The following is a 19,941-nucleotide window of genomic DNA, read 5'->3' as shown; positions in this document are numbered from 1 at the left end:
TTTCTCAAAGTAACACACTGGATACAAATAACAATCTCTGTATCTTATTGCGTCATCCAGGAATTTCTCCTATTTACAGTAAATAAAGCCAACTTCAACATAAAAATCTTTAAAATTATCACTAATTATCATGGACTTACCTGATCCATGTAGTATGTCCAAAGCAAGAGTCCTATCTAGTAGTAGAAAAATATCAGAGCCAAAATAATTAAAAAACGCAAAATCCTCCGTTAAAAAACAAAAAGTAAATTAAATAGTCCCCAAATGTGTTGACTTGTCAAAAATAAAGCAGTAATTAATACTAAAACAGGTCCGGAAGGGAAAAAAAAGCCTCATTAGGAGAGCGCACAAAAATGGAGGTGCGCCATGGCTTCTAAGCTGGAAAAAACAACGACCTGGGCTCTCAATACGGCAGCTTCTTCCAACAAGGCACGAAAAGAAAGCTCCTAAACGCTGCTTTTCTCCCAAAAAAAAGGTTCGGATCGACCCCGGTAACTCACTAGAAGAGGCAGGGGGCTGCGGGGGCCCCCTGAGGGTGCCCGAAAGTTAGGGAAAGTTGCGTAAAGTGAAGCGAAGCAGGGAGCAAAGCGCGCTCTCTCTAAGGCACAGCCGCCATCTAGAGCCTCCTTCCCAGCTCTGAGAGCTCTGCCTTTGATTGACACTCTCTACATTTACCCCACAACTCAGGTGATGTACCATAGACCCACCCCTTCATCTCCACCAAAAAAAAAAGAAAGAAAAAAAACTAGATCTTCCATCCAAGGGAGACTTAAGACCCCAACCCCACACCTCCCTGCCCCTCCAGACCACTTCATAAGGGGGAGGGGGAAGGGCTTCTTAACCCCCTCTGGCTCAAGCACCCTTTTTAAGCCAGAGAGAAATGTAATTTGTTCCTTTTGTCTAAAGATCTGCTAAATATTTCAGTCCTTGAGCTAAAATAACTTCCTCCCTGGACAGGAAGTGGTGTTTTATCAAGCCATTTTGAAATAAGAATAATTTTTGAGAATCTAAAGCTCAGCTTAAGTACTAATCTTTTAAAAAATTAACACCCCCATGGGTAAAATGGATTGCAAATAGAAGCAACATCAATACCATAAATTAAGCTGAACTCTCGCCTTCTTTATTGTCCCTAAAAACCATCTAAAGACTAAGTTTAAAGAGGAATTTTCCACCCCAACTGGAAGGGGTAATTTTTTACAACTCAAGAGCGCCTCCCTAGTGTTCAGTTGCAGTAGAGCAAAACTTAGTACAACCCTCTCAACAATCATCAAAATTCTTTAACCCATGATATAACCTTGGATGCACCATACATCAAAAAATTCTCATACTTGTTATATATTTACTTTAACTGATTAACTACAAAATCAAGAATATACACCAACCACAGTCACGTTTAAATCAAAAACTCAACCTCAACTCCAAAACCAAAAAACTAGTATATACCAATACTTCACTCATATTTAAAATCAAATTCTAGGTACACTCATATTTCACCAATGACAGGTCACTTACAATAGATCACATCTAGAAGCCAATCAAACTTTCAAAGACAAACTCCCTGAAGGTGGGAAGGTCTATAGAAACAAATTAAAAATGCAACAAAGTGTTGTTTCCCATGCAGACAAGTAACCACATGCGTGCCCTAAAAACACAAAGCACCCCTTTACAGAGCCCTGTAACTGGTCAAATCCATGTCACTCATCAAGGCGATAATTCATTTTATCTTTACAACCAAAAGCACTTATATTAAATCTAAATAAATGTACAATCCATAATCAAGTTTCAAATCTACCAATATTTTTACATTCCAATCAAAATACAAAACGTTTTTCAATTTAAGCAAAGAACAACCATTTCACATCAACGAACACTGCATGTGTATTAACCATAGATGTATATTCTAAGATACTTTGTATTAACAATGGATTATTTTGTTCTTTGTTCTCTATACTGAGAACTGGTCAACGAAAAAAAGTTCACCATCATTCCTTTCTATTAGTTACTAAAACTGTTATTAACTAAGATCAGCAAACGAAAACCTGGCATTTGATTCTAACCATGGGGTAATCTAAAGCACAGTGTGGTTCATTTAAGCCACAAACTGGACAGAACGGAAACAAGGTATTATTCATATGTACATTACAATACTGTTAAAAATTAAACCTTTTGGTGCATACCCTAAAGATCCTAAAAATTACACATCGATATGAGACAATACAAACATCATTGTAACTCAGATATTAAGGATGAGCATTCCAGGTTTTACTTATAATACTTTAAAAACACAGGTAAACGGAGTCACTTCCATCAACAAGAATTGAGATACTGGGTCTCAGTCTCTGTAGGCAACAAGTACTTTGTTTTGTAAATTCATTGTAATCTCATAATACTTTCAAGGTTCCTATTACCCACTGATTAAAATGCAAGATGTTTTGAAAAGACCCAAACAAATTTAATGAAATTCACTTAAACCCTGTAATAAAAGACACCAACCAAATTGCTTTTTAACCAAAAGGTCATTCCACTAAGCACAGGTACACTGACACAGCTTTGTAAATAAAAAACCCCAACCAAACAAAATATTCTTCAGTATGCCATTCCATTTTACCAGCTTTATTCAATATTCTTTAATGAAAAGCAACGATAAAGGTCAAAATGATAAAAAGAAATGAACATTTAATGAAAGCGTCCACTTAAAAAAAAATTAAAAAAGGGCCAAACTGAGAAATCTTTAAGTTTTAGAGATTTTATTGAAGTTAACATTCCATAAGGTCAATCAAATCAAAATTGTAAGAAATTCCAGGAATACAAACTAGTATTTGAATAAATGTAACATCTTCTCCAGATGTTAAAATGTACATAATATGTAGGAAGTCTTTAGAAAGGAAATCCCACTGTCCATTTGTGTTGGGTAAGAATCGTTCATTTCATGGAATCCACATGAAAAGAACCCTGTGTCGGTTGTATAACAATCACAGCATTCAGGCTTTAATCCATTTTCCTCAATTCCCCATAGTGGGCTGCCATCTTGATTTTTCAGTAGTCCATTTCAAACTCTTCGAGCTGACTGGATGCTTCATAAAAAAAATTAGAAGAAAAAAATTCTGTTGGAATATCATCTTATTTCTTCAAAACAAAATTCTACCCACCTTGAAGATATCCTATTGTACATAAATCTTTAATTCTGTAAAATCCTTTTACTTCACTATTGTGATAAAACTTAACCTCTCAGAAATAGAATCAGTGAATGCACATTTTGTAGCTTCTCCTGTCACAAATATATTTGTATCCATTAAAAATAGCAGTCAAAGGTCAAATTCTTATATATGTGAAAACTAAAGCCAAAGATTAAAATTTAAAAATGGTGGGAAGCTAAATTACAAACACTGTGGATTCTACTGTTTCAATGCAAAAGTTTCCAAGCTCCTTCAAAGAAAACTACTTATAAAGAGTCTTAAGAGTGTTTTAAAAAAGCAATCGATGATTGCATGGCATAGTTTTAAAGTCTTACAGATGTTACTTTTGTTTAGATAACACACATGACCTATAAAAACAGATGCACCTTTATAGTTACGTATCTGAGAATGCAGAAAATGTGAAGCCACAAGAAAAAAATAACAAAAAAAATTTAGAAACATCTGCTTGGCTTACTTTGAATTTGCAACAGAAACGCTATTGCTTTTTGAATTATAAACAACTAAAATATACTTTCATTGTCAAAACAGTTTATGTTCCTTCTAGAAAAATTAATCTGTTATTTAAATAATTTGTACTAGAGGGAGAAATGAGCCTCCAGGTGATTTTACTTCTAAAAATCTGGATTCATCATATTCACAAAAAATTTGAAAAATAATTTTTCCAAGTTTTTATGTATGTGTGCCTATTTTTCTAAGAAGGCATAAATTTACATGGGTGTAAATGCATGTGTGGGCCCGAGTTTGATACTGATGTTGAGAAATCATCTTAATTTTGTTCAAGCAGGATCTCTCAGTCAAACTCAAAGCTCATCATGTTGCTAGTCAGTTTCCTCTAAAGATGCACCTCCACCTTGAATTACAGGCAGGTAGTAGCTAGGTACTTAAAGGTTGAGCCATCTTCTGAACCAGCAAAACCATTTCAGTCCCTTCCTAATTTTCTCTGTATGTTCTACAACTTTCTAGTTCAATTTGTAGAGCTACAGTCAGTGACTGGAAACAGAATACATGTTTGCTTCTAGGCTATTTTCCTGTCTCCCTAACTAAAACCATGTTTTCTAATACATACATTATAAAACATACTTAATAAACTAGATAATCAAAAGACAGAAGTGTCCCCAAATTAAAAAAAATAACTCTTTAAAGGAGTATGACAGCATCAGTAATCATCATCAAATCAAGATATTCTTAACTGAGTCATCTCTCCAGACCCAAATCAAGATACTCTTCTCTAGTACATTTTTGAAACTTTCTCAAACCCTTCCTTAAAAATGAAAAAGAATTTTTTCTATTCCCAAGTCAATGAAATACTACTGGCCTTGTTCTTTTCCTAAAATTAAGAAATGGCTGGGTATGGTCGCACATACCTTTTTACTTCTAGTACTTGGGAGCCAGAAGGGCAGAAGGACCTCTGAGTCTGAGGCCTACCTATCTACTTAGGGAGTTCAGGGTCACTCAGTGAGACCAAGTCTCTAAATGAAAAACAGAATAACTGCAGGGATTAGAAAGATGCTCAGTGGTTAAGAGCACTTTTTGCACTTCCAAGGCCCGGATTTGATTTGCAGTACCATATTCAGCCTGTTACTGTAACTTCAGGCTCAGGGGACACATTTTTTCTTCTGGCCTCCTGTGGGATCAGGCTTGCATGTGGTGCACAGACAAGCATGCAGGCAAAATCCATACACATAAAAAAATAATTTTTTAAATAAAGAAATGATAAATTATATGTCGGCTTAGTTCATTACAACATATATTGTCTTCTATCTTATGTGTTAAAATGCATGGTCAGGCACTATATGAAACAGTGATATAATCTTTGACAAAATGACACTAACAATGTATTACTAATGAGTTACAGGTGCAAGTTATTCAATGTTGTACATTAATACTCAGCGCTATCTTTCTGCCACTGGATAATACAATTTATTTCTAAAACAATTTTTAAGGGGAAAAAGAGTGTGTGCCTAACATACACAAACCCCTGGGCAAGAGAATCCCAAAACCCCATAAAACTGGACATGGTGGCAGCTCCTGCCTGTAATCGCAGCATTTGGGAGATCAAGGACAGACATTAAAGTCATCCTCTGCTACAAAAACCCTTAAAAAAAACAAAAAAGAAAAGGCCAGATATGGTGGCTTCCACATGAAATCCCAGCACTCAGGAGAGGATGAGGCAAGAAGACTGCTGAGGCTGGAGTAGGCTGTAGCCTCAAAATGTCAAGAATGGCATTATCATTCAGAAACTTCTCAAAAACTGCACTCCCATAGTTGTCATGTCATCAAGTGATGTATTTCAAATAATGAAAAAGTAAATCTGAAATTACTATAAGAGAAAACAGACTACTTTAACACTGTAAATCAATGAGCAATATGGACTCGTGCAAAGCCCATGATCCAAAGCCAAAAGCAAGATTTTTGTTAATTAGCAAACATATTTCATAAAATATCAAAGGTCTGTGAAGGTTTAAGAAGTAATCTACTTACATTCATGAAGTTTCAAATACTAACAAAAACTAAATAGACAAAGGAAGTTTGGTTTTTTTAATATTTATTATGTATACAATATTCTGTCTATGTGTATGCCAGAAGAGGGCACCAGATCTCATTACAGATGGTTGTGAGCCACCATGTGGTTGCTGGGAATTGAACTCAGGACCTTTGGAAGAGCAAGCAATGCTCTTAACCGCTGAGCCATCTCTCTAGCCCAACAAAGGAAATTTTACTTGACAGGAAAATAGGTCTCAAACAAGAGCACTTAGAGCATAAAGTTAACAAAACCACAGTTCCTCATGTGTAAAACAGCAGATCCTAGTGACTACCTCTTGTGGTACTACTGAAGATTAAATGAGATGATCTCAGAAAAGGCTGGCTATCATTCCACTAGATCACAGTAATCAAAGCATATGAGAATCTCAAACTAAAGAGTCAGAACACTTTCCAGTCCAACAGTAAGGATATCTTTGAGAACACATAGGATCGTGACGTCAATTATTTAAAGACAGTTTTGCCTTTAGCATTGTATTTGGGGAAAATATTTCAATGTAGCATAGGTATTGATGACCAAACTATTCCTTATTCTACACCCACTTGTGAATTAACAGACATTTTGAACAAGCACTCCTTTGATCTAGAACTCTATGCTCACTCAGACTTAGAACCTTTGTTTCCTATCAAAGATTCAAACTTAACATTGGTATTTTCTAGTTTGTACTTCCTTGAATATGTTTATTCTAAGAAAACTCCCTGTGCAAACCTAAGTTTCTATGTCACCAAGGTAATCATTAAATTATCTCCTGAAATCCAATCACTGGAGAGACATTCATAAACTTAACAGAAAATCGAGTATGGATTTCTTCAAATTCTCCTTCAGCAAATTAGCTATAAAAATAAGTTTACAAAACCCTGACTCATCCGGTGCATAAGTATGACTCTTCTAAAATAAAGCAGTTCTGTACTTGTGTTTCAACTAGCTTTAATATTTTAGAGTCTATCCATTGTAGTAGCCTCACATTGAGACCAAGAATGACCCTGAACATCTGATGCCAGTTCTCCCAAGTACTAAGATTACAGGTTTCTGCCACCATGCCCATCATATCTTTACCAGTTTTAACAGCAAAAATAAATACAGAGGGCAAAAACTTAAAAAGAAAATTAACGATCTTAATTTTTAATAAATGGCTATAAGGCTACTATTAGTGAAATTATAGTTTTTCAAAAGCTAAATGCTTGTTTTACAACTAAAGGAGGAAAACAAAGAAAATATTAATTTAGTACAAAAACTCATCTTTCCTGTCATGCAAAATATACCTAGCACTTATGACTTGATTTTTATCTTTTGCTTTGTCTTTAAATTTTAATATATGGGGCTGGAGAGATGGCTCAGAGGTTAAGAGCATTGCCTGCTCTTCCAAAGGTCCTGAGTTCAATTCCCAGCAACCACATGGTGGCTTACAACCATCTGTAATGAGGTCTGGTGCCCTCTTCTGGCCTGCAGGCATATACAGAGACAGAATATTGTATACATAATAAATAAATAAATATTTTTTAAAAAAATTTAATATATGTAAGAAAGCCCTGACGAGTACAATCTATTTTCTCTTATTTTAAAAAATAGATTGAATCCTCATCAGAATAGATTAACAAATCTGAGTCTTAAATAACATAGATATAAAAACTGGCAGTAAAATATTTCAAAAACACTAGCCAGTCTTCATTAATGAAAGGATGAGGTCAAATATGATAAAGCAAAAGTCATCTTTTCTATGGCTTTACAATCTAATAATGAAGCCAAGATAAAGATACTGAGTATGGTGGGAGGGCTATACATATTGTAATTTTTACTATGCCAAAATTTTAGCTCTTAACCACACCTACATTTTACACCAATAACATTTTTATTTTAATAATGAATTTCACTTCACCTTTCATTAGACTCAAAGTATGAGTTGATAATGTTTAATAAAAGTTACACTAATCCAATAAATGAACAAATATTTACTGAGTAGGTACCATGTACCAGGCAACTAATCTCTAAGAATGACCACACTGGAAACTAGCAAATAGTGCACTAGGCAAATTTGGGGTCTATTCACTCTCCTTCAGGAAAAACAAAAACTTTGTTTTGTAGGTCTTAACAACCACTGCTATCTCAAGTAGCAATAATGGGAAAAAAGTCACTCGGAATCTAGATTTTACTCCTATGAAATAAATAGTAGACAATTATCTTAAAAGTTTGTTGCTAATGAATAAATCCTTTGGGCAATTCACTCAAAATGGTTTACCACCCTTCTCATTTTACTCCTTCCTACTACTTGACAAGTTTGGAATTAGAAAACCTACTTCACAGTAGTGGTAATTATAACATATCTTACATCAAATAGCCATTTCTATGTCAATAAGTCAAAAGTTTTAGTATTGAAGTTTAAATTCAGTTAATTTATCATAAATAATTACAACTAGAAATCCATTAAAACTAATTTCTATTGTAAAGAGAGAACCAAAGGGCTTTTGTGTTCTACATCATAAAAGTAGCATAGACTCTAAAACCACAGTCTTTCTTTGGAGACCAAACTATAAACATTCTAGGCTATGCATTTTCAGTGCAAAGTATCCTCTTATATTTCAGACAAGTATTCTCAACTCTAACTGTAATAGAAAAGCAACCACAGTATCTAAATGAACAGAATGAACAGTCCAGGTATACTTGGGGGTAGGAAGAGGGACTTTACAAAATCAAAGGGACACCCAAATCCAGGATGTTGGAAAAAAGTTCCACGGTTTCTTGGTCTTAATGTTTTATATCCTGACCCCATCATGATGGCTCATCTTTAATCCCAGCACTCAGGATGTAGAAGTAAGCAGATCTGAGTTCCAGGTTAGCCTGATGTACATAATGAATTACAAGTCCACCAAGTATAAAGTAATCATTGTCTCTAGAAATAAACTTCACATTTAACCACTATGTGGATTTTCTTTCACTGTTTACAGCTTTGACAAAGCTTATAATTCCAAATCAGTAAGTGACATTTAAAATATCTAGTGACACTTAAAATTAAAAATCAAATCCAACAAGTAGATTAAGACTTACTAAATGCTTCAACAATGTCTGTGGTATTGTTATTTCACTCCATCTGGGAATCCACATTTCTGCAAAAGACAGAATAGATTTTATTAAATCCTATGTATGACGTATCACAACTGCAGTATTTTCTAAGAAGGAACCTACAGACCAAGAAATACAGTTTATGAACAGAATAATACAAGCAAAAGATAGAAAAATTGTGACAAGATCTTAGATTTGGAAGTGCAAACTTATAGAACAGTTACTAAAATAAGCCTAAGTCACAGTACAAAAACTCCAAAGGAGTAATTATTGAGGTCCTACACGAATTTGATTGAATATCCAGGGTTGAAACTAGAGAAAATAAGTTACAGTACAGAATTAATCCATACTAATCTCCCATCTAATAAACTTTCAAGTCTTCAAAAAGAGACCTTTGCTACCTATCTCCAAGATCATTCCCATATCACTTCGTATCTACCATGTGCTAAAATCAACATAACATAATCATATACATAATAAATATTTCTAAATGTTAGCATAGACATCATTTCAAATTACTATCAACTATACTATTTATTTGACTAACACTAATTCCTTAAGACTTATTTTATGACTTTTTGTCTATGTGTGGGGATGTGCACTCTGTTCACATCCAGAAGAAGGCACTGGATATCCTGGAGCTGGAGTTACAAGCAGTGTGAGTGCTGAGAGCCACACTAGGTCCCCTCCAAGAGGCACTTAAATGCTCCAAAAATAACACTATTTTGGGTTTTTCTGAGACAGTTTCTCTGACCTTCCACTCACTGAGCTCCACCTGCCTCTGACTCCCAAGTGTTGGGATTACAGGTGTGCTACACCACCAGCCCTCCGGCCAGCAATACTAATTCTTATATGTGCAGTTGGTTTATCAAGACTTTACTAGTTACTGACTTAAATTCCTCATAACAAAATATGGGAAATATCTTACATCTCAAGTACTTTCTGAAATAAGGACAGGTTTTTCATTTGCCTGAATTTTCTATTACAATTATCACAAAATAAGAAATAGGTGTTCCATTAGAGCATCAATGCTCGACCTACCCAATCCAAACCCCCACTACCCAGAGTCTCCTGACAAGGGAAAGGCACCAAAAAGCCCAACTCACCATTCTTAGCGGCTATTACAGCTTCCTCCCCTGAAGTTGCAAGTCAAGTCCCTACCTAAGCACTTAACCTTTGACCATAATAGGCACAAACTCAGCTTGTGTGGTGGACATGTCATCATCCCTTGCCTACAATCTATAAGATCTCCTTGCTTTGGTTTGGGAGCATGACTTCTCAGGCCTAAGTCACTGAGGCCGGTCACGGAGCTGCTTTGCTCAGTACACCTCTTGTTATACATTTCTAACTTGGCTCGATCTGGCATAATGAGTTGGTGGAGAAACTTATTATGGGAGGGAGAAAACCTATTGAGAAATCTAAGTGGTATAGCACTTAACATATGGAAACCCTGAATTTAAAATAAAAATATAGAGACAAACAAAAAACTGAAAGTTAAGGTCATGCCAGCACTCAGGGGGTTGGGTTGAACCAAGAGTGTTTAATGTCAGCGTAGGTTATATACAGGAGACTAGTCTCCACCAAGGACACAGTGAGATGTGTCACAAGGTAGAAATATTTGCTGACTAGGAGGACGGCAGGTACTCATATGGAAAAAAGAAAACTAACTCACATTGGTTTTCTCTGATCTACAAACACACAAAATATTTTTAAAAACCTTAATATCAAACTGTAGCAATTTGAGATTAAAAAAACATAATGTTTAAGAATTAAGCTATCAAACAAACTTCTTAGGAATCGTTTGCAAGTGCCCTCTCTATTTATTACCAAATCTAATTCATTATTTGTAATAATGTAGCAATGATCTGTCTAGAAGTTACTATTAAGGTAGGTACTAAAATATCTACATAAGAAAGCAAAGCAAGCCGGGCGCTGATGGCACACGCCTTTAATCCCAGCACTTGGGGAGGCAGAGGCAGGCGGATCTCTCTGAGTTCGAGACCAGCCTGGTCTACAGAGCTAGTTCCAGGACAGGCTCCAAAGCCACAGAGAAACCCTGTCTCGAAAAAACAAAAAAAAAAACAAAAAAAAAAGCAAAGCAAAACAATGGTCTTCAAATTTTTAAACCTCTAGTGTAGACTGACCTTAATAGGAAGAAGACTTTTGTGAATTGTGAATTAAGTCAACCGTAACACACAGGAAACTAAATTGACTCAGGACAAGGGATGCCAGCCAGTAAGAGAAAGAAGGCTTCCCTAGCACATGAGTTCCTTGGTTCAAACTAGTATCATTAAAAGTAAACAATAATCTGATTGTCCTTTTAAAGGGGTAGGAAATGTTTAAGAAATATTGGATAGGATCTCTGTGAGTTCGAGGCCAGCCTGGTCTACAAGAGCTAGTGCCAGGACAGGCTCCAAAACTACAGAGAAACCCTGTCTCGAAAAACCAAAAAAAAAAAAAAAAAAAAGAAATATTGGATAAAAAGAAAGTGTTTCTAGCACTTGTAAGAGAACTTCATCATAGTGGTCTAGTAATATGATTTTTTTTTTTTTTTAAATTTTCAAGACAGGGTTTCTCCGTAGCTTTTTGATTCCTGTCCTGGAACTAGCTCTTGTAAACCAGGCTGGCCTCAAACTCACAGAGATCCACCTGCCTCTGCCTCCCGAGTGCTGGGATTAAAGGCCTGCGCCACCACCGCCCGGCTAGTAATATGATTTTGACTAAGTCACCATATTAATCAATCCAAGAAATTTTTATGTTCTGAAACCACGAAAAGAAGGTTTTTGATCTCACTTTACAGTAGAGTGGAATTATTAACACTGATGAAATCTAGCACAGGTTCTCCTTTCTCAAAGTTGAGAAAATATAGAATAGTATTTTGTCACCCTTCAAAATGGGATGAAAAGTCCAGTTCAGTTTAAGTAGAACAGCAGTCTGATTTTCTGCAAATTCCTGTCTCAGATTTTAAAATGTACTTTGTGATATAAAAATAAACTTTAGGGAATATAAATAAGCATATAATGCTGGCCCTTTGACAGTAAAGGTCAAGAACAACTGTTGCTTCTTTAATCCCTTGAATTTTTAAACTCTATCATTAAAATCTAAGAACTCTGAACTTTGAGAAAATGTTAACAAAGACAGGATAGCGAGACATTTGCAAGGCACAGAGGGAGTAGTACTGTGGAAATCCAAGCATTTTGTCCAGTCTGATCAGTCCCAAAATGAAATAAAACAAAGGCATTAGAATCTCTTAAGAAAACTGCTTTAAGCAGGGCGGTGGTGGCACTGCCTTTAATTCCAGCACTCGGGAGGCAGAAGCAGGCAGATCTCTGTGAGTTCGAGGCCAGCCTGGTCTAAAAGAGCTAGTTACAGGACAGGATCCAAAGCTACAAATAAACCCTGTCTTGAAAAACCAAAAATGAGAGAGAATTGGTTTAAAAAAAAAATCAAAAAAGCAGGCATGATGGTTGACACCTGTAATCTCTTAACTCCAGACTGAAAATATGTCTAATACATACTTACATACACACAAACAAAGTATGTATTTTAAAACCACCTTGGTAATCTGAATTGAAAGGATTATGATTACTGGTACACATTAACCATTTAAATCTTGTGGCTAACGAGATAACTCAGAAGTTAAGGTACTTGTTGCTCTTGGGTAAAACAAGGGTTTGGTTCCCAGTACCCCAAATGATGGCTCACAACCATCTTTAACTCCAGTTTGAAGAGAATCCAATAACCTCTTATAACCTCCAAGTGCACCAGGCATGCACACAGTGCAAATACATACATGCAAGCAAAACACTCATTCTCATAAAAGGTTTTAAATCTTAAGAAACCCTGAATTTATTTCCTGCAACCCAGAAGGTGAAAGAAGCCTATTCGTCAAGTTGTCCTTTAACCTTCAAATTCAAATTTGCAAACACACAAATATTAAAATAAATTTAAGGTAAAAACGTCTCCTGAAGCACAGACCTCTGGAGATTTATTAAATAATGTATAAATCCTAGCAAGAAATGCCTTTTTAAAAAACCAGTTGACCCCGCCACACCCGCAAAAGCAGAAGCAGGCAGATCTCTGTAAATTTACGGCCAGCATGGTCTGCAAAGTGAGTTCCAGGAGAGCCAGAGCTATTACATAGAGAAGTGAGGGAGGGATGGATGGATGGATGGATGGATGGATGGATGGGTGGGTGGGTGGAAAATAATCAGGCCATATAATCAGGCCGCCTATCACAAAAGATTTGTAATATTCTTAAATTTAGGGTATAAGACATGACGCCTGGCACTGGTAATGCCAGCACTTTCAATGCTAAAGTAGAGCTAAATTGGCTCAGAGCTTAACTGTGCTTTGATGTCCAAGCCTAACAATCTTCATGGAAGAGCCAATTCCTAAAGGCTGTCCCTGACCTCCATGTTCACACAAATAAATAAACACAATTTAAAATAGCCTTTGAAAATAAATTTTGCATTAAACCTAGAAGGGGGAGAAATCTGTGAACTGAGGTCATTTACCTTTGAAATGCAGAAATCTTTCTATGAGAAGAAATTAAAACATAGAAGGCATAAAAACTAAATCTTGCTTATAATCAAGGTCAACTGTAAACATGAGAACAGTCACCTTTGAATATGTTTACTACAGTAGAACAAAATTTAAATGCTTTTATAGCAGAAATCTAAATCTTCACTGTTTACAGAGAATGTTTTTTGAGGCTGATGACCTTGAATGTCTGAGTTCCTTGCCTCCACTTCCCAAGGGCTAGAAATAGGGATGTACACCACCAAACAGCTTTCTGCAATGCTAGAGATTGGACCCAGGGCTCTGTGCACGTTAACAAAGCCCTCTATCACCTGAGCTGTATCTTCAGACTCAATTTCATACTTAATTACTTTTCTGGTATCTATATTAACACTGTAAACATTTGGGAACACATCAAAACTATATAGGCAACTGTCCTATGTTTTATTATTCTAGTAGTGTTACAACAGACATAATTCCCAATAAGCAATGGGGTAAAAAAAAAAAAATACATTCCACAGCCAAAATAGTCCTCGGAATTATTTTTAATCACACAATTTAAGAGCAAAGCGATGAAAGCTGTACACTCTAAACCCTTCACACAAATTAAAAGATTCAAGACTCCAGAATAAAAGTCAAGATTATATACCCTATTTACATTATAGGTGAAGAAGCATCCTGATTGCTCGATCATCACATACATCTGATTCAACAGTAAAATGTCAAAGGACAAATAAAACAGATTTTTAAATGGTCAAAAAGCAATGGGAAAGCCGAAAGAAGACTTACATTATAACCACCTATATTACATATTCAAATCTATAAATGTCAGTTTCATGATCCAAAAATCACTTGTGATTAGCTGCAACACAGCTTCTTTTAATTTTTTGCTATATTAATCCTCTAATGTTATGGAAACATTAAATGTATTCCAACCTAACACAGCTAGATAAGGATATTTTTAATTAAAAAATTAAGGAATTTGTCCAAAACACTAAGATTAAGTATTCATTACTACAGTTTTAAAGTAGAAAATACTTGACCAAAAAAAAAAAAAAATTTTACCTTGATGATATAATAAAATTATAACATATACCTTTGTAGGTCAAATAATCCCATCTACATAAGATTCTGACAACTACCCTCATGTGCCAGTAAACTTTTCCATCAAATTAGCTTGAGTAATTCACACACTAAATATAATCAGTATCATAAAGATAGTAATAATACATGTGGTTCTTCATAAAATGTAATTTATTTATCTTGGTTATAAAAGTTGCCTCAAAAGGCTAGGAATTAATTTAGCAGTTATTACATCACTTACTATGAAAAAAGCTCAAAATTTCATTTAAAATTTCTAACCTTCAGCCGGGCGGTGGTGGCGCACGCCTTTAATCCCAGCACTCGGGAGGCAAAGGCAGGCGGATCTCTGTGAGTTCGAGACCAGCCTGGTCTACAGAGCTAGTTCCAGGACAGGTTTCAAAGCCAAAGAGAAAGCCTGTCTCGAAAAACAAAAATAAAAAAAAAATTCTAACCTTCAGCTTTTACTTTTTCTGTTAAAATTATAGCTCTAAGAAGGCCATTATAAACACATTGCCTATTTAGCTTAACTTTTAACAGCATCATACAAAATACCTTATTGTCAATTTCTATAGCAATATCCAACAAATGCCAACTACACATTCTATCAATTGCGATGAGAAAATCGTAATCTTAACATCTGTTACAATATAAGATTAAGCCGGGCGGTGGTGGCGCACGCCTTTAATCCCAGCACTCGGGAGGCAGAGGCAGGCGGATCTCTGTGAGTTCGAGACCAGCCTGGTCTACAAGAGCTAGTTCCAGGATAGGCTCCAAAACCACAGAGAAACCCTGTCTCGAAAAACCAAAAAAAAAAAAAAAACACAATATAAGATTAAAAATACCTTTGTATAGTCTTATCCTTGAAAGATTATAGATTTTAAGCCTATTATTTTCTTTTGTATACAATACAAACTTCAAAAAAATGCAAAAATACTTCATTAAGCTAACATAAAGACAATAAAAATACGTCTATTAACATTATTACCTATTTGAATCAAAACCAAGTAACACAAACTTAATTTTCTGTAGATTTCCAACATAAGTGAATGTGCAATCCATTTTAATTAATTCATTGCTTAATTTTTTTTCCCCAAAGTATCACATATTTTCTCTGGCAATTACTTAAAATAATTGAATATTATTTCTGGATTCTAGCTTGCATGAACAGATCTATTTATGTATAGTAGTAGTAAATTTTCTTCATTCGCCTTAATATTCACCTATTAAAATATAAACGCAGTTTGCTCATAGTATGCTAAACCCAAAACCTTTTGTGCTTGAAATTATTTCTCTTTCGGGTTCAAAAACAATAACCAAGATTCATGATGGAGGACAGCGCTTAGTTTGCTGGAAAATCAGTTTATTTTTGCACTTGTTGAAATAACAAGCTAGTAATAATGAATAATTTAGCCATAAAATAACAAAGACATCAAAGTTTGTTTTTAGCTTTTGAAATACAGTTCTTTTAGGAAGCAAGGGGAATAATAATTATGAAATTTCTTAGGCAGGTGCTGCATGATGGGCAGAGAAGGTGCTAAACAGTCCATCTTTCAGACTGCAAGAACTGCACTGGTTTAATCGGAGATTTAACCCACGCAAAGACAAGCACCATTTTATTGGGAAGACCAAATAAATGTCTTACTACTGGATATAACTGCATGCATTCATATAAATTTATAGTAGCAATTGTTTTAATAGTTAACACAAAGTATTTTAGTTTAGGGTAAAAATATTTTGCCATTTTTATATAAGCAGTCTGTCTCATTGACAACTTTAGTGATAATTTTCTACTCAAATGTTAGAAAATATTCAAATATAATGATTAAAAAACTTACTTGCTATATAAAATATAGAACTTCCCAGGGACTCTCCTTTATTCTTAAAGATAAATCTCTATTGTCTCCGTCTTCAAAATGGCACACCTTTTGAGGAAAACAAATCATATTCTAAAAAACATCCTGACGAAGAAGTAACAAATAGAAATGTGAGAACTTTATACGGAACAAAAACTACTATCGATGCTTAGATCAAACTTAAAGACTGCTCGAAAAGCTTAGCCTAAATTTCCTTAAATACTTAAAATGTTAAAAATCATTTGTGTGGTATCTTAAAGCGGTGAAGGGGGGAAAACATTTTTGGTCCATGTCTGGCTGCAAAAGCTTATTAACAAAATTAAACAAAGTCTTAAAAGACAGGCAGTATTATTTTAAGCTATTCAAAAGTACATTATATTACAATGGCTATACAAATATTCTTAACAACTTAGTAAAAGGGCTCCTTGAAGATTTTTTAAATTTCAGATATATATTCATTCAATCACTTTTTAAAACAATATTAACTGAACGCTAAGAATACAGTTATTCAAAAGGCAAAACAAAAATCTAGCAAATTAATTTATATGTTAAACCAACATATTTACCAATCTTACCTGGGGGAAAAAAGCTGTATTTATTCAGAATCATCAGCAACCACACTAATTATAATCTGGTAAATTACCTTTAAAAAAAATAAGAAAAATAATTTAAGTGTTTTGATTTTTACAGATATATTGGCAAAAGACTCGGTATGATGAAAGGAGGAAAATATTCCAAAGACAAGATCCAGGTGGAGATGGGTGGACAGGAGGTGGGGAGACAGGACCTGCACATTTGGGCTGTAGTTAGTCCTATCTTTAATGTCTATCAGTCTTTGTTTTCCTCATTTGGCACTGTACTGAGAAATCCTAGACATTAAAACATTGCAATCCATAAGAAATACAAAAATTCAAATTACTACCAATTTGCTTTCCTTTTCCCTTCTTAAAAATCAAGTAATAACCAAAAGCATAGAAAAAGTTGGCAATTTTAGAGAAAGCCATCATCTTAAATTTCTCTTTACCATCTACAAATACCTCTTACATTTAAGAGCATTAAAAATCAACTCCTCCAGGAGAAATTAGTGAACTTAAAATGGCCACTGGTTACTTTAAATTTTAAACTACAAGCTATTTGATCTCACCAAATGGGATATTAGTTTTGTCTATTAAACAGCTCTAAAACTTGTGGTATCTATGACCTTCATTCAATTTCAAACGAGGGTCCAGAATATTTTGTCTTTTTCCTGCCCAATTTATCATGAAAGATCCTAAGACCTTAAACTGCTAGTAGTTACTTTTACATTTTCCTAGTCAAAAAGGTTTCTGAAGAACTACGAATTCCAAATCTCTTTAAAACAACTTTCAGTGATAAAACATTTCAAAGCGTTCATTTCAAAAAAACAAAATTAGTACTTCAATTCTGTGAAAGCAAGGTATGCGCAACTCATATACCATGCACTAACCTATAAAAGGTATTCCAATTGTTTTTTACTGGAATTACCCTATGAAACATGGTCCAGTCAACCCGTATCTTTGATTTTCGATGGACAACGTAAGTCTCCCCAACATTGTCTTTACGCAATTCTTCACCTTTATAGCACAAGGGTTCCGCAGAATAAAAGTCAAATTCAAAAATACACAAAGGTCTGTACATTCCTAGATGCTTCTCCTAACAATTAAACTTGAATTATCTCAAGTACTTTTAAAGAAAACTGCGGTTTTCGTTGCAACTGTTTTTTCAACCCTGTTCCGTTTTTAAGCACATCTCGACTTTATACTTGCAACAAATGCAACAAATATGGCCCCTCTTCATCGCCCATCACGGCCAGTCCTACTTCACTATTTACACTATGGAAAGTAACTTCCGGAACAATTGTGCTATTACAATATTCCTTTATAAAACTTTTTCGATTACGATTTGAAAAACTATAATTCTGTCTTTTTAAATAACAAGATGAATTTTAACTTTTAAAGGGTAGCAACTGACTCAAGAACGTTTTAACACTCAGGTGTGAGAAAAGTTACCCATTAGGACTCTTTCCATTCACCGAAAAAAAAGTATCCAACAGTATAGTTAGGCTCAAATATCAGGATGCCAAATGGTCTAGGCAAAAGCACTCGGTAAAAATAAGATGTATTCATCAAACGTCATCACCTAGTACCGAAATTATCAAATCTACTTCCATTAAACTGCCTTGTTGCCGTCGTCATGTTTGAAATACCAGAAGCACTCCTGTAACTTGCCTTTTCTAAAAGACAACAAACGTCACAGACGTTTTAACGAGCATTTAGAAAACAGTCCTTCTCAAAAACAGCTTGGAAAGAGTTAAAAGCCAACACCCAACAGGGAGATGGGGGAAAGGACAAGTTTTATTATGGTTTAAGCGAAGTAAGACGTTCCATTGTTCTTTTAAATCCTATCCTGAAGATGGGTTCCCACCTCGCCGGGAAGAGATTTTTAAGAGGCCGTCTCCGGAGGCTTGTTGTTGTTTCACGCTTAGAAAAATAACTCACCCGAGCAGGCAGGGGCTCCGTGGCGCGGCCGCCGCCCTCTCCCCGCAGCCTCGGAGGACAGCCCGGAGGCCGGCAGGCTGTGCAGAGGGAACGCGGGAGTCCGACCCACTGCCCGGGTGGCTTCGGCTCTCGGCGGCTGCACCCGGGGCTGCCAGTGGAGAACCGGCGAGCAACCCGCAGCCCCTCCCGCCCGCCCTCAAGGACGTCGTGCTTTTCCTCCCAAGGACAAAGGACAATAAAGGGAGCTGGGGAGCAACTCACCGGGTCCAAGCACGGCCTCCAGCGCCTTCGGCTCACTCTTCCCCGCGTCTCCGGGACTGCTTGCCCGCCGTAACCTCCCGCCCACGGCGCCGGCCGCCTCCCAGCCGCGCACCCGCGGCTGCCGCAGCGGAGCCACGGGCTTCGCGGGCCCGGCCTTCCCGGGCACCTCTGCCGCGGGTTCCCGCACCCGCGCACGGCCACCTCACTTCGGCGGCGGCCTCCTCGCTCCCCCGGAGCCCTCCGGGACGGCCGGGCGCCGCTCCCAGAGCAGCAGCGAGCCCGTGGGCCGCGGCGGGCCGCCTGACAGCTCGGGTTGCTGCTGCCTCTCCGGCCATCTTGTGCCGTGTGTGGTGTCTCTCCCGTCTCCTCGCTCGGCTTTGCTCCCTCCTCCTCCTCCCCCCCCCACCCGCCCCACACACCACACAACATGGCCTCTTCGCTGCGGCGGTGGCTGCGGCGGCGGCAGGAGCTCCGCCGCGTTCCAGCTCGCTCCCCTCCCCCAACCTCCCGCCTGCAGCCCCGGGACCCCCAGTGCGCACGCGCGCCACCACCAGCCCGCCGCGGCCATTGGCTGGGTAGGCTTCCTGCCATCGCTTCCCGGAGCAGCCTCACGCACTCTGGTTGGTGCCTTCCTCCCTCCTCTACAACATTTTACTGCACACTATTGGTCGATTCAGATCCCACCTCTTCCACCTTCTCAGCGACAATAGGATGGACTTAGTGCCAATCATTCCCCGTGGGCGTTTCGTCCGAGAAGTCGCGGCCTGCGATTGGCAGATGATGAAACCTTTGGGTTTGCTGGAGAGACGTAGCTTTCCGCTCCGCAGTGCGGAGTCCTCGTAGCTAGTTGGTTTGTTTCTGGTACAGGCTAAGACAGGCTCTCGCTCTGATCATTAAAACCTTAGGATTTG

General features: G+C 37.0%; 1 protein-coding gene and 1 long non-coding RNA gene across 6 annotated transcripts in view; both read right to left on the bottom strand.

Annotated features, from left to right (window-relative positions):
* Positions 1 to 727, bottom strand: part of Chd2 (chromodomain helicase DNA binding protein 2) — a 112,592-nt gene extending 111,865 nt beyond the window's left edge. For 2 of the 5 annotated variants that reach the window (XM_041658976.1, XM_041659130.1), the window contains exon 1: positions 141 to 718. The gene's annotated coding sequence lies outside the window, so the exon portion shown is untranslated. Of the gene's footprint in view, positions 1 to 140 lie in introns of all 5 variants that reach the window. The other 3 variants (XM_041659298.1, XM_041659220.1, XM_041659040.1) reach the window with 3 other exon arrangements.
* A 1,989-nt stretch (positions 728 to 2,716) lies between these two features.
* On the bottom strand, positions 2,717 to 19,410 carry LOC121452369. The gene is made up of 5 exons (XR_005974844.1): positions 19,031 to 19,410; positions 16,829 to 16,896; positions 16,236 to 16,322; positions 8,782 to 8,840; positions 2,717 to 3,074 (listed from the first exon to the last, which is right to left on the bottom strand). It is a non-coding gene; the product is annotated as an uncharacterized LOC121452369 (long non-coding RNA).
* Between the last annotated feature and the right edge of the window lie 531 nt (positions 19,411 to 19,941).

Source organism: Microtus oregoni, unplaced genomic scaffold, assembly GCF_018167655.1.
Source record: "Microtus oregoni isolate MIOR12 unplaced genomic scaffold, Mior012 000000F_ref0000247, whole genome shotgun sequence".
Taxonomy (NCBI): domain Eukaryota; kingdom Metazoa; phylum Chordata; class Mammalia; order Rodentia; family Cricetidae; genus Microtus; species Microtus oregoni.
This window is presented reverse-complemented; position numbering and strand designations above follow the sequence as displayed.